Source organism: Herpailurus yagouaroundi, unplaced genomic scaffold (genome assembly GCF_014898765.1).
Source record: "Herpailurus yagouaroundi ecotype Mexico unplaced genomic scaffold, PumYag 29, whole genome shotgun sequence".
NCBI lineage: Eukaryota > Metazoa > Chordata > Mammalia > Carnivora > Felidae > Herpailurus > Herpailurus yagouaroundi.
Genome location: NW_024412377.1, coordinates 56,807,783 through 56,820,563, shown reverse-complemented (window position 1 = coordinate 56,820,563; position 12,781 = coordinate 56,807,783). Strand labels below are relative to the sequence as shown.

General features: G+C 35.3%; 1 protein-coding gene across 2 annotated transcripts in view; it reads right to left on the bottom strand.

Moving 5' to 3' along the window:
• Positions 1-7,233, bottom strand: part of TENM2 (teneurin transmembrane protein 2) — a 1,969,530-nt gene extending 1,962,297 nt beyond the window's left edge. For both annotated transcript variants that reach the window (XM_040444168.1, XM_040444170.1), the window contains exon 1: positions 7,193-7,233. The gene's annotated coding sequence lies outside the window, so the exon portion shown is untranslated. The remainder of the gene's footprint in view (positions 1-7,192) is intronic.
• Between the last annotated feature and the right edge of the window lie 5,548 nt (positions 7,234-12,781).

Sequence of the window (12,781 nt, the reverse complement as noted above, 5' to 3'; positions counted from 1 at the left end):
AAGTGAGGAGGGAATGATCAGTTCTGCAGTGTTTTTGTGTCCATGTTTGAGATGGGTTTAGCACCTTCATTCACATAAGAGCTGACATTAAAGCTGTCTAGAAAGATGAATAGGATTTTACCACCAAACATTGAAAGCATACTCTGACAGTAGAAACAGCTTAAGAAAAGGCATAAGAACATTAGATTGTCCCCTGTCACTGGGGAACAATGTAGTTTCATAGCCTTAGAATAATAATGCATGTGGTAGGGATGACATTATATAAAGTTGGAAGATAAGATTAAAGTTACATTACAGAAAGCTACAAATTATGAGCTAAGGTGTTTAAACGTTATGCTCAATGGAATGGAATGTAATAGAATGGAATGGATGAAATGAAAGGTCTGTTCTAAAATTATAATTATAGTAGCAGTATAAAAAATGAATTGAACCAAATAAGGAATTTACACTTTCAGAAATGACATATTACTTTGGAGAAGTCCTCCACTGAAGTAAAAAAAACTACACATATATTTATAATATTTAACATCTGTGTGTATATTTAAAAACTGCTCAAGCAAATGCAAGGCCTAATAAAATAACAAATAATTACTGGGCCAGGAAGATAAAGGTTCAGGGAGGTTAGGTTGGAATTTGAGGCCACTTTTTTTTTTTTTCCTAACTTGTTTGCTGATCATTGTTTTTGCAGCCTTGTTGGGTTAAGTAGATGGATGGATATTAATATCTAAGCTTCCAGGTAAAGGAAACCTAAGGAATCTCCCTTGTTTTGAGGGGGATACTGAAATACTACATCTTGGGAATAGGTTTAAAAGAGAAATAGGCAGGGATACCTGGGTAGTTCAGTTGGTTGAGCGTCCGACTCTTGGTTTCGGCTCAGGTCATGATCTCACAGTTTTGTGGGTTCGAGCCCCACATCTGGCTCTGTGTTGGCAGTGTGGAGTCTGCTTAGGATTCTCTCTCTCTATCTCTCTCCCCCCCCACCCCACCTTTCTGCACCTCCCCCTGCTTGTGCCATCTCGGTCTGTCTCAAAATAAATTAATAAACTTAATAAAAAAATTGACCCCTTCAGGTACTTGTAGCTCATCTCCAAATAAGCTAAAGCCAACATTTCCCAGGTTAGGAAGAAAACCTATATCCTATCTGAAAGAAGATAATATCAGAGACCTCAAATTATTTCTACAAATAATTTTATAAAAACAATGCCCAATAAAATTGAAAAAAAATAACCAGGTACATGATCCAAAATTACATGATCCAAATCAGCAGAAATATTAAAAAATAAAAGCAGATCTACTCATGGTCCAGATACTAGAGTAGCCACTCAGAATTTAAAAGTAACCACTCTATATGTTCAAACAGAATAAAAGACTACTAGCAGAATATTGACATAGATAGAAATTTTAAAAAATAGTGGAAATTTTAGAACATAAAAATAAAATAATTGAAATTAAGAACTCAGCAGATGGGATTAGCACAGGCTAAACATAAGTGACAAAAGAATTAGTGAACTGAATGATAACTCAGAATAATGAATGAAGCAGAGGAGACAAAGAAGGAAAGTACAAAGAGGAGAACAACCATGAAATTTACAGTAAGAAGATCTAGAAAAATAAGAATGAGAAAAAGACAGCCATCATATTTGAGCAGATAATAGCTTTGAACCTTCCAAAAATAATGAAATTATCAACCAAAGACATAGGAAATTAGACTTGAACTGGCATTTCACAAAAGAGGATATAAAAGTGGGAATAAACTTAAAAAAAAAGGTACTCAACCTCTTATTAATTAGGGAGGTGCAAATTAAAATCGCAATGAAAAAACACTTCACAAGCATAAAAATACCTAAAATTAAAAATACTAACTATATGCAAGTGTCAAATAAGCATATCAATGAAAACTCTCATTCAGTGATGGTTGGAGTATAACTTGCTAAAATATCTTTAGAAAATATGTTATCTCCTAAAGTTGAACATACATGCAACATACATATAACCCATAGTTATATAGTTTTAACCCATAGTTATATGTTATATGGAAATCCACCCTTTAAAAATTTCCCAGTAGAAATGCAAGTACATGAGCTTAAAAGAAACATGTATGTGGATGTTGATAGTATTATGATTTAGAGTCAATAGGGTAAACAGCTCCAACACCCATTAATATAATAATAGATAAATTTCAGCATATCCATGATGTAATACTATACTGCACCTGAATTGATTGAGATACAGCTTCCCACAACAACACAGATGTATCTCACAATGATAACTTTAAGTGAAAGAAGTCAAGCACAGTAAAAGACTTTCCATATATTTCTGTTAGTACAAACCCCCCCCAAAAATAGGCAAAAATAAGTTATGATTACATGAAAAAACATGGTACAACCAAAGGAGTGATTACAATAAACGTCAGGATGATGTCTCCCTTGGAGATGAGGAAGAAGAAGGTAGAAAGAGCTTCCAGGGTATAGCTCATGACCTGTTTGTTGATCTGAGTGATAGTCACATGGATGTTGGTTTTATAATAATTCATTGTTTTGTTTTTTCTGTGGGTTTTTTCTGCATATTTCATACACATGCATTTTTTTAAACGTATTGGTGAGAGGCTTCGAGATCAGATGTATGCTTGAATTTTAAAAACTTTCCTTTCAGATGCCTGGGTGGCTCAGTTGGTTAAGTGTCTGACTCCATTTCAGCTCGGGTCATGATGTAATGATTCGTAAGTTTGAGCCCCACATTGGACTCTGTGCTGACAGTGAAGAACCTGTTTGGAAATCTCTCTCTCTCTCTCTCTCTCTCTTCCCCCTTCTCCTCCTCCTCCTCCTCCTCCTCCTCCTCCTCCTCCTCCTCCTCCTCTCCCACTCAGGCTGCCTCTGTCTCTCTCAAAATAAATAATCTTACAATAAATAAATAAATGAATAAATATCTTTTCAACATTCCAACACAGTTATAAGCTCAATTTAAAATTGTTTCAAATAATCAAAATAAATTTACTTTTGCTTATTAGGCAGTTGTTAATTTAAGTGATAAATATCCTCTTAGAGAATTTGTTAAAGTTTCTTGCTGTTTTTTTCATTTTCACTAGCATTGCTTTTCCTAAATGAATTTTCCTTACACCAGATAAAACTTGTACCTAATATGTTAGATCGGGATTTCCCTTCACTGACTGGCCTTGGACTTTAACTACTAATCCCAAGTAGTTTTCTTGCTGTAAAGGTCAGCATTTCACAAACCTGTCTTAAAACTAATAAGTAAAGAATAATTCAGATATTCTATTTCATTTTTGACTTCACAAATGTCATTTTTTTAATTGATCCTAAAATGTGGTTTTTACTATGTCATCCTTCTGCTCAGAAACTTCCAACATTTCACCATGGCTTAAAGAATAAAAATACATAGTTACAGGGGTGTCTGGGTGGCTCAGTAGGTTGAGCGTCTGACTTCAGCCCAGGTCATGATCTCCTGGTTGGTGAGTTCGAGCCCCGCATCGGGCTCTGTGCTGACAGCTCAGAGCCTGGAGCCTGTTTCAGATTCTGTGTCTCCCTCTCTCTCTGACCCTCCCCTATTCATGCTCTGTTTATCTCTGTCTCAAAAATAAATAAACATTAAAAAAAATAAAAAAAATACATAGTTACACAATTATAGAGCTAAACAGAATCTTCAGATAACCCAGCCCATTTCCATGACCTCAGATATAAGATAAGTGAAACTCACAGATATCAAGGTATAACGCCATAGATGTCATGGACACAGTCTAGAAATTGGGTTTTCCCTTTTTTCTGTTCTTTTGTACTATATCACAGCAAATTACAGAGTCTAGAATTTAAGGTCTCCCAAATTCAAGGTCCACACTAATTGTTTTCAATGCCCCAAGCCCCCCAACACATGCTATTCCCTTATAACACAATCAGATATATTTACTATATTCTTAATGTCTTTGGCCAAGTAATTATTTCTTTAGCTTATCTGGTTGAATGAAGGTTTTGATATCATAGTATCAGTTCATGTTCTTAGACTACAACCCAAAGAATTACTTTTGCTTAAACATGAATGTATTATAAAGAAATAGAATAGCTTCCAAAATGAAGGAATCCATTACAACCAGATCTTAGTAAGTACAGGTTACATACAGGGCAGCTTCAGTAATGTAAGGAAGAAGAAACTAATAAGAACTATTTAATTTTCTATGTAGTGATGAATCAGAGACAACCATTTTCCCTCTCTTATACATCCCTTCTAAATATAGATGTAAGAGAATAATTTCTTGGTGTAATTTGGGTCACATGTTTATCCACCCTTCGCTCTGGAAGGTGAGTTATCTCCACTGACAATTCTACAAAACTGCACACAAGTGGGAATGAGGAAAGGATGTAATTGCCTAAAGGAAAATCAAATTGAAGAACTCCTACAAGAAGGAAGCAATGCTTGGGACCTCTGGGTGGCTCAGTCGGTTAAGAGTCTAACTTTATCTCAGGTCATCATCTCATGGTTCATGGGTTTGAGCTCCATGTTGGACTCTGTGCTGACAGCTCGGAGCCTGGGTCCTGCTTTGGATTCATTCTCTCTCTCTCTCTCTCTCTCTCTCTCTCTCTCTCTCTCTCCCACTCCCTTGCTTGCTTTGTCTCTCTTTCTTTCAAAAATAAACATTAAAAAAAATTAAAAAGAAGGAAGCAATGCTGGGAGTCAAAACAATAGAAGTGTACAAAGTAATCTAATCCAAACTAATTAATGAGTCCTTTTCACCATATCTTTCTTCCTTAAAAATTCCCAGTTTTGAAATTATAATTTGTCAATCCCTCTAATTTATACCTTTAGGAGTCTTATTATGAGTAAAGTACACAAAGTCTGTATATGTAATGGAGTTACAGAAACGAGGTAAAGAAAGGGAAAAGTTAATTAAAAAATAAGTTCCTAAGTGATAATATATGTTCTCATAGTCTAATAAAGATGTAAGCTTTAAAAAAATTGTAAAAGAGAACGAAAAGAAACCCTTAACTTTTCAGGGTAACAGAACAAGGGAGATTCTTCTCAGGTTATTCGTTCCCAAAGTTTCTCTTTAAATTTTCACTGCAAGTGCTTGATTAATTCCTTCAAGTCTTGTTTGGTGGATGAGAATCCCACATAAATCAAAACTGTCTTGTCCAGCCCCTTCTGCTTTCGACACTGGGCTTTGAACACTATGCTGTGCAGTCCACAACTCTCTGGATAGGTCTGGGAACTCTGCCATGAGCCTCACTCACTAACCCAATCTTATTTTATGGCTTTAGGTTGGAGCATTATACAGCACTATAGAGCCTAGATGACATTTTTCAGTCACAATACTACTGACATATGGCATTGTCTTCATAACCCTTCCATTTGTGACAAAATAATTTTCTACTTATTTTCTTAAAACATGAGGGTTGAGTGGCTGTTGCAGCTTCTGAAATGGACACTCAACACTAATGAGCACTAGCCTATGGTGACCTATTCAGAATGGAAGACTCACAGTGTGACATTCTATTTAAGTGGGCTAAATGATTGGACATCAGTCACAGGAGTTTAAAGGTCTGGAGAGATGGCAAAATATTATTAATTCAATATCTCTTTAATGCTAAAAAAAAAAACTATGGCCAGAGGGACCCTTGGACAATTTCTTGGGCTATCAGAATACCTAATTGAAGATTAATCTCTAATAACCTCTCAATGCCATTCAGAAGTTTAAATAAAGCCCAAACAAGGAAGAAATTGTCAGTTCAGTAGTGTCGTTTACAGCTAATGCTATGGAAAACTATTTAATTCATTACAGAGGCAGAGAGGCCCATTTCAATTTTTGCCCTATTTCTATCTGGCCAATTAAATATAATGCTGGATAACCACTAAAATTAGAAAATGGAAACTTCTGCACCCAGCATTAACTTCTTCAAAGACTTTCTGAGCTGGTACTTTGGGTTTCAGGCTAACCATCAATCCCAAGGGCGGGCTTCCTTTGCACTCAGGCTAGGTTAGGCACTCAATATCCTTCACAGAACTTAATAGGTCTGAAGTTGTAGGTTTTGTTTTGTTGTTGTTTTTTGTTTGTTTTGTTTTGTTTTTCTTTTTTAAAAAGAAATTGTGTCACCACCCATAAAAAACAAACTCTATAAGGACAGTTGATTTCTCTGGCTTACTAACAGACCCCAGCACCTGAAAAAGGACTTGGTTTGATACATAGATAGGAACTTAGTCATTGAAAAAAAGAAGGAAGGAAGGAAAAGAAAAAAGAAAAACATACTTGGAGGCCTGAATTTGAAATCTATTGTAGTGTTTATATTTGTTTCTGTCCTACAAATATTATCACTCTATTAGCAGAATCTTAGAAGAATAATCTTAGAATAAAAGAACTTTTTATACTCTACAATTTCTAGCCCTTTAGAAAATAGATATTGGAGGGTCACAAGGTTCTAGCATGCCACTGCTCTTATATAATCCCACGTTTGCCTCAGGAAATAGGTACAAAAGGAAAGAAGGAACCAGACCTTGGCATTCTTAATTTTTGTTTCCTTAATTGGTTTAGTCAGCCTGCTCTCTTAGCAATTTTTGCTTTATCTTCATTTGTTCTGGGAGGAAGCTGCCTTTGGTTGCTAGAGTTAGGGGAACCAGGGCATTCTCATACAGCAGGGAGAGATCAGTGCAGTAGAGTTTGAACCCATTTTTTGATGTTGAATCACTAACATCTTATAAGCCTTAGTTTCTCCTTCCCTCCTAGCCTCAGATCTAACGTTTATTTGAGACAGAGAGAGACAGAGCATGAACGGGGGAGGGGCAGAGAGAGAGGGAGACACAGAATGGGAAACAGGCTCCAGGCTGTGAGCCATCAGCCCAGAGCCCTACGCGGGGCTCGAACCCACGGACCACGAGATCGTGACCTGAGCTGAAGTCGGACGCTTAACCGACTGAGCCACCCAGGTGCCCCAAGCCTCGGATCTAAACAAGCTGATAGGAAAGCTGGTGCATGCCCCTTCCTTTGGCCTCTGTGGAACATTAAAAGAGACCTTGAAAATTGCCAACCTAAGTCTAGCAAATTCCTAGTCTTACAACAAAGGCGCAACCCACTCCTTCTGCCATACTCACCACATCCCAGGTCTATTTGTGCCAATTCTATTCTTCACAGGAGTCCCTTGTCTGAGTAATGAACTTTCTTTCAAATTCTCCCAAATTCTCTTCATCTTACCTGTTAATTGCGACATGGCCCAACCCACATCCATGGGAGTGATCACACAGTAGCCAGCCTGACACAAATAGTTTTCACCACTGACTTGCTTTGTACCTCAAAATAACTTGGGTACATTTGTGATAAGAGTTTATATTTAAAGGACCTTGCTGAAATCTACATTTGACTCATGGCTATAAATTGGTTGGCTCTACAGAGAAAGATTCTAAAGAACAAGGTTTTCAACATCTGAAGCTGGAACTAAACACATGGGACACTGTGCAAAAAAGGAAGTGTGTTTTTAAGAAAGAAGTAGAGATAGGAGACATCTTCCTCTATTTTTTTTTACCCTGGCTATCCCCAAATTTAATGATGTTTTGGGGGATGGGGTATGTTAAAGTCTTTGTAAAAAGGTCTATTTTTTATCACAAGTGAATGTTATTCCCTCCTTCCTTCCTCCCTTTTTATAAGCTTTCATCAATAAATTCCTAATTTCTAAGTTACATTTAGTCGCAAGTTTTACAATGACAAAGAAAGTATATAATAACAACACAATGTGAAGTGGTGGCCAAGTTGTTATTTGGCCTTTTGGCATCAGCAAAAGGCCTAAACCTTCAGAAGGCTATATCAATCCCCCAAAAGAAGTTTCTGTGGTGGGGCCAGAAAAAAATAGTGTCAGTTTGTGATTTATTAGTGTACAAAGGCTGAAATCCAGGAAGCACAAAGAAAAAGAAAAAAAAAATTGTGAAAATATTTGCCAAGATGGTTACCTCAGCTATGACTCCTCTAAGACTGTAGGATCACTGACACTAGGCAGGATCTGGGCCTATATGCCCTAGTAGGCACCCAACCCTGCTGTGAGTTTTTAGAACCAAGATAGTTTGGGAGGATAGAGCATGCCTAAACAAATTAGCCCCAGCCCATGTAACATGGCAGGGGGGCTGCTATTTGTTTTCCTCTGGAACCAAACATGGTGACACTGTGACACTAAGAGCTGGAAGATAGGGAGCAATTTCAGATGTGATGCTAAGATGCCAAAAAAGACAACAATATGTCACTGTGGATAGAACATAGGTTGAAACAAGGAAGCTGAGCAAATACTGATATGACTCCAGAAAATCAGGTGCATCTAGAGGCAATGCTGGTAAGAGTAGAGCACAGTAAATACAGTATTTATTAGTTTAATTCTAAAATAGCTTGAGGCGACATGGAGCACACTAATACTATATATGTTTGACCATCAAGAAGAATGGAAGCTCAAGATAGAAAGTCATAGAAAACAAGAATTACATTATTTTCCTGCATATCTAAGTTAGTGGCTGAGAAATATCACCTCCAATATTTTCAATTAACATATTATGTTAAAACCTAGCTTGTTAACTTTGTCTTAGAGAACTCTTTCAACTAAGAATTTGCTGAAATATCACTGACTATTTTACTAACTAATAATCTGAAAGCAAAATGAGCAAGTCACCAAGGACAAATCTTGTCCTCTGGTAGATTCTGCATAAATGATTTTTGTTAGCTTCCTTTCATCAAGATTTTTGCCAATTAATTCATAAATATTAGCATTTCATTAATTGCACCAATATTAACATTTCATGTCAGTGGGGATTTTTAAGCAAATTTCTAATTACTTTAAAAAGTAAAACAAGGAAAAGGTTTTCTAATAATGCTGGTATTAGCAAGCACTAGAATTAGTTTTGTCTTGAGTACACATACATTCTAGTATGAAATTCTATTGCTCTGAGTTTTAATGATCAATTTTATGGGTATATTATGTATAACACATACTGAATGTCATTAATGGGCTAATGAATTTCAATGCTTACAATGAATTTAAGAACCAGTCCATGAATCTTAAGAATCTCTCTCTCTCTTTTCTTTTCTTTCTTTCTTTCTTTTTTTTTTTTTTAGGTCAACAGAAAATCAATTCCCAGGAAGTAAAATATTTTCTACATGCTTATTTAAGTATTGGTATTTCAAATGAATGATAAACATAACATATTTTTGTTTTAATCATTTTTTTCAAGAAGAAAATTGTTTCTATGGTATGGTATAATAAAATAAAGCATGGAAGTTCTTTGAGGAAGTCATCTTATTCATCTTATTCTTTATTTTAATAATAATCCAGAGACACTTCCATTATTCTGAGATTTGCTGGCTATTAAAATACTAAACCTTATGCGAATTTACCATAACTTATTTTGCTTTACATATAAACTGTTTTCACATCAGCAATGTGCTACAGGAACTAAAATAACAATTCATTTGTTTAATAATCCCTTTATAGAAATTCCTGAGGTCTAATGAGGTGGGAATCTGAGAAACAATGACTTGGGGGCTTAAACTGGCATAAATCATTTTGTTTGTTTTATCCCTTGTCAGACTCACTTTAATTTCTATAGGGAATCCTCAATTAACTTAAGGGAAAATTTGATGATGAATAACAAACATAAAGGTAACCTGTGGATTATATCTGCATTTGACCTAAATCCTCATTAATGCTTAAGAATACTTAGTTCTTTTTGTATCAAATTGTCCTGAACTCTGTAGCTTTTCCCCCCTAAATTTTAAAATAATTTATTGGGAAGTAATTAGAAGTTCTTTCTCTTAAAACATTTAGAGAGCGTGATATCCTTCTGAAACCCCCTCCCATAATGTGCTATAGCAATTTGAACCTTTCATCCAGGCTTTGTGTTTTCTGAGGTCTTTCCCACCTTAAGCCCTTTGTACAAGCTATTCCTTTTCTCCAGCTAATTCCTAATTTTAAAAATATTGGAAAAACTTTACTTCCTCAGAATCTTTCCCTAACTCTTTAACCTAATTAGATAACTCTGCTCCTCTCTATAATGACATCCTGTTCTTTATCTTCTTGGCATTTATTATATTTGAATTACATATTTTTTTGCATGTATTTATTCTATCTATACCCACTTCAGTCTAGACTAAATTCAAGCAGACAAAGATAGTGTCTATTTTGGTTTATTGATGTTTATTGAACATAGCATTTGGCAAATAATTGGAACTTGATAACCATATGTAGAGATTTAATTAATTAAAGATAGAAAGAAATTAATTTGCCTATAGGAAGACCTGACTTACTACATTATATAGAATCCAACACAGCATCACTATCCCATAACACAATAATGCATATTTATAATGATGTTCTGAGCTCTCTAGAATAAGGTTAAATTATGTTCAATGTATTATGTTTAAAAAGGCAGGAAATATATAATATATCTGGAATAATTCCCACAAAAAAATTTTAAAAGAGCAATGAAAGGGAAGCTCCCGGTTATGCAGAAATGTACATATTATAATATAAAATACGTATTTTTAAAGAGTCCCATATGCATTTAACATTATTAGAGTCGTTTTCCCTCTCAAAATCTAAATACTACCTCCTTAAGAAGATGCAGTTAACAGTGTACAGTTTGAAAAGCTTTTCCCGAACTTTAAATTTTAGCAGCAGTTTTATTTTAATATATATATAACAGCTAGAGAGAAGGCTAGAAATTTACAAATGTTAATTGAAACTCATAGCCCGGCCAAATACTTCAAACCTAATGCTTTTCAGTAGTTTCCAATTAATTATTCCAGCTTTCTTATGTAGGGAGAAGAAAAGATGCCAAATGTGGAAATTCCATGCAGTGACTGCCTCCTTTGGATCAGTGTGTTGGTAACTGCCATACTGATTGACTGAGAGCAACAGAAAACCCCTGAGGCCTTCTGGTTCAGTTGGGATTGTAATGATAGACTAGCAAGATAAAAGTCTGACAGAACATTAGCTTCAACTGTATGACAATGCCCTCCCCAAGAAGATATGATGCTGTGTGGATGAATATAGATTGAAAATGTGGATCCTGTCAGCAGCACTGATTTCACTCAGAAAACCTATATGCTGGGAGAATGCTGTGTCTGCTCAGGGTTAGGATTACAGCAATGTGTGAAAAATTCGTTTTCTCACCTGGAAACACTCATGTGTCTAGTCGTACAAGTACTAAGTTTGGGGTCCATACTAACATTGAAGCCAAGAGAAAGGAGAGAGAGAGAAAGGCGAGAGAATGAGAGAGAGAGAGGTGTGCGGATGTTTGCCCCTATTAGGAATGAGTGGGTACTTTTTGGCCTCATGTTGGGCCATGAGAGAGGATCCCACATTGCTCAGAAATAAAGCTTCTTCCTAGGATTACTCAAAGTCCTACTTTCCCAATGCACCCTGATGCCATGAAGTGATTCATTTTCCTCTCCTCCATAGAACTGGCACAGTTGTCATCATTTTTATTATTTCTCTGACTGATTCTCTCCTTCTGACTCCACAGAGCAGAAAATTTACCCTCCAGAGGTGCAGAGGGGATAGATTTTCCTCTTTTTTATTATTTCTCCAAATAGGAGAAGTGAAAGAAAAAGATGAAGATAAATTTCTATCCCTTTAAGTTGGAGTGGTTAATAACATTGACTTTGGAATTAGCCAGCAATCCTGACTAGGATTTCTCTAACTATGAGAACTTAAGAAAGTCACTATAACTTTCAAAATGCCATAGGACTGTTGTATGAATTTGATGAAATAATGATCATGATGTGAGGTACAGAGAAGTTCTCTATAATTGTTATCTGATGGCATTATTATAACCTAAACACAATGGAGAAACCACTATCTTTCCGTCATGCTTATGGATATTTTATGCTGTGAATTTAGCTGAGAATCAGGCTAAAGTATGGTGTTAATTATCTCCCCCCTCCACACTTTTGACAGAGCTATCAGTGGTATAAAATGTCACTTGAAAATTCTTTCTTGGTCAAAGTAGAATGCATGAATTTGGATCTTCACCGAAGAGAAATGGGGAGGAAAATTCCTTTGTGTGACATGATTATCAAGATGTTCTGACATTTGAGATAAAATGAAGTATTTTCACTAAAAATTTAACTGTCATCAGACTCAGTACCTATGGGATATGTGCAATTCAATACTAGCAATTCAATATTAATTTATAGTCTTTACATAATATAAATCAAACCTTGTGCATTTACTCCTCTCATCTAACAGCTTGTTTTCTGGGTGCCTGGGAGTAACTGAATAAAAACATAACTTTTATTTTTGGTTTTTGTTGATGGATATGTTTTGATAGGATAAAAATACTGTTGATATTCTGAAATCATACAACAGGCATTTGCAAAATCCATTGCATTTTATATCCCTCCCTGTAAATGAATTGATGTATTAGCTGCATAAAGGAAAAGGTGTTTAAGTGTTGACGTCAAAAATTATTTAAGATGAAAGATCATAATCATCTTTCTTCTAGGAAATTAATATATGTTATCCCCATTTATTTTTATTATTTTTACTATAATTATTAATTTTTCTGCCATTTATTCTTTTCTTTCCATAATAACTCAGTCTGTACCTTCCAAGCCACATGGAATTAAGAACTGAGTAGTGCAACACCATTTTAGTTTTATGTAAGATGTCTTTATTTAAACAAATATTATAGTAATTACTATTATAAGATAAAAATTATTTGATCACCTCTCCATTAACTGAAATATAGAAATAAAAGAAGGGAAAGATAATGAGTTTATTTTTGAACATATTATGTTTTACATACC